A 3210-nucleotide genomic window follows, 5' to 3' on the forward strand; every position below is an offset into this window, starting at 1 on the left:
CTCTTGGTCCATGTACAGATTCCTCATGAACACAATTAAATGTTCCAGAACACTCATACTTCACAATGTTGTCCATAGCTTGTCATGATCCACACAATCGGAAGTCTTTGCATAGTCAATTGTTGTTGTTGTTAAGTACCATGGAGTTGGTTACGACTCATAGTGACCCTATACAGGGTTTCCGAATATCTTTCTGATGTTCTCTGCTTTCAGCCAAGATCCATCGGACATCAGTAATGATATCCCTCATTCCATGGTCTCTTCTGAATCCAGCTTGAACCTCTGGAAGTTCTTTGTCAATGTATGCTTACAGCCATTTCTGTATTATCTTTAGTAAAACTTTACTCACATGGGATATCAAAGAGGTTGTCCAATGATTTCCACCTCTCTTTGGAATGGGCACAAATATGGATCTCTTCCAATCACTCAGCCGGATAGTTGTCATCCAAATTTCTTGGCAGAGATGAGTGAGTGCTTCCTGTGCCGCCTCACTTTCTAGAAATATTTCCATTTTTATTCCATTAATTCCTGGTGCCTTGTTCTTTGCTAATCCTTTCAATGAAGGGAAGAGAAAATATTACACTTGTGAAATTATTTGCACAAAGTCTCCTTGTTTCACCATGTGCCTGAGTAACTTTTCCATGGTTCCACTGGCAAAGAGAGAAACCTGCTCCACATTGCCTCAAATGTAGCAAAAAGGCGGTGTCTGGATGTCTTTACTGAGACTCCCCTGAGTTTTGGGTTTAGAATGCCATTTTCAATGACAGCTCTGTCATGGTTGATCCTTGCTGTGTCACAAACAACTTAGAGAGAAACAACCAGAATGAATTCTAGGAAACTATGCTGATGATTCATAAAAAGGGGATCTGGTGACAGCAAGGAACAATAAGAGGCTGATGACCAGGTGCTTCCCAATGGATTTGGATTTAGATAGAATGATTTCACAAGGTGTGTGTACGCTCTAATTTTCTGACTTTTTCATTTTTGACTCACTGTGTATATTGTTGTTGAGTGCCATAGAGTCGGTGCCGACCCATAGCACCCTGTACAGGGTTTCCGAGGCTGTAAATCCTTACAGGAGCAGAAAGCCTCATCTTTCTCCAGCAGAGCAGCTGTAGTTTTGAACTGCTGACCTTGTGGTTCGCAGCCCAATTTGTAATCACTATGCTACCAGAGCTCCTTATAAAGGTATGTAAAAAATATACTCCAAAATCATAGCAAACATTACAAAACAAAAATATCAAAATGTGAAGCTGTTGTTTCTTAACATATTCCCCAGTTAGATCCATACACTTCTGAAGGGGGTGTTTCCATCTCTCCAACCCTTCCCCAAAGTGGTCTTCAATTTATATCACATCAAATGGCAGTCCCCTTGAGGGACTCATATCGTGTTCCTTTTCAATGTTCTTTGAATTTGGGAGATAAAAGTCTGAAAGAGCAAGATCAGAGCTGTAGGGTAGATGGAATAAGCCTTCCCAACAAGTCTCTTGGACAGCCCTTGCTACCCTCAAAGAATGAGCAGGTGCCCTGTTGTGAGGGGAAAAATTTCTCACTGTAACTTTCTTGACTTGTTTCTCAACAATGCAGTTCTGTATTTTCTTAAAACTTCTTTATAATAAGCCCTGTGTCCTTTGAGAAAATCTATTAAGATTGTTACCCTTTGTTGTTGTTAATTTTCATTGAGTCGGTTCCAACTCTCAGCAACCCTATATAGAGTTTCCAAGAAGCAACTGGTATGTTTGAACTGCTGAACTTTCAGCTAGCAGTCCAGTGCTGATTCTACAGCACCATATTTGTTGTTGTTGTGAAGTGTCATTGAGCCAGTTGTGACTCATAGCAACCTCTGATCAATGTACAACAAAACAAAACACTGCCTGGCCCTGAGCCACCCTCAAAATTGTTACCTTGGAGCCAGCCCATTGTTGCTGTCACTGTACCAATCTATCTTCTTGGGGCTCTTCCTCTATTTCCTTGACCCGCCACTTTACCAAGCATGACGTCCTTCTCTAGGGATTGGTCCCTCCTGATAACATGTCTGAAGTATGATAGATGAAATATTTCCATCCTGTCTTCTAAGGAGTATTTTGGGTATATTTCATCCAAGACTGATTTGTTTGTTCTTCTGGCAGTCCATGATACGTTCAATATCCTAAACAAAGAGTAAAGATCACTAATTGGAAAATATGACCTTGATGATAGAAATGATTCTGGAGATGGCATAATAGAATTTTGCAAGATCAATGATTTATTTGTAGAAAATACCGTTTAAAAACAAAAATAATAGAGAACAAACAAGATGGTGGATCGGGTGGAAGTACAGTGAAGAGCTCCATCAGCAACAACACAGAATATTGGACCAAGCAGGCTCAGGGGATGGTGCCAGAACTCTGAACCACATATAAAGGAATATTTAGAAGATTGGAAGGCTTACAGCTGGAGGAATTTGTAGCAGAAGCAAGAAATCCATTGCTTTCTAATTCAAGATGCTCAGCTGCTCTGGGAGCCGCCATCTTGGGCGAGACCGAGCAGGGAAAGGATCAGAGCAGCCACGGACTCCAGACAGAACCATGGAGAAAAAGGTGTGGGCACGTTTTTTTTTTAATTTCTGTTCATTGGTCTCTCGGTGGCTGCACACATCCATTCAGGTGACCAGAGGGGGTGCCTGAATGAGTGGACATCCCATCCCCACACTTGAAGAGTTCTACTGCACATGTGTACAGATCTCCTTGAAATTTAAAGTGACAGCTTCCACTTAAAACCAAACAGCCACAATCCGGCCCTGAACTGTTTATCACTAGGAAAAAAGCCTGAATGGGGATTGTGGAGTGGGACAGGAGAACTAAAAAGGCCGAAAATTAAATCCTGAGTTACGTCACAATGACCAACAGCGGCATTTTGAAATTTCTCAGGAAGAAGAGTGAAAAGGGAAGTCCATCTCTTGATCACATCTACCTGGAGGCAATAGAAAACATAAAAAATACCAAAATACACACCCATCTAAGTATTAATGCCACAGCTAACTCCAGAATATTTCCAAAAAACAGAAACAGATGACCATATCAGCACATGTCCAGAAACGAGATAAAGTGACAGAGGCAAATGAGCTGTAAGTAGACCTACACTCCATACTGGAAGATGGGCAGGCTTTGGAAATGCTGGAGAAGGAATTCAGAAATATGTAATATAATGTATTAAATGTATATAAATGTA

The sequence above is a fragment of the Chrysochloris asiatica genome, unplaced genomic scaffold (genome assembly GCF_000296735.1).
Source record: "Chrysochloris asiatica unplaced genomic scaffold, ChrAsi1.0 scaffold00291, whole genome shotgun sequence".
Taxonomy (NCBI): domain Eukaryota; kingdom Metazoa; phylum Chordata; class Mammalia; order Afrosoricida; family Chrysochloridae; genus Chrysochloris; species Chrysochloris asiatica.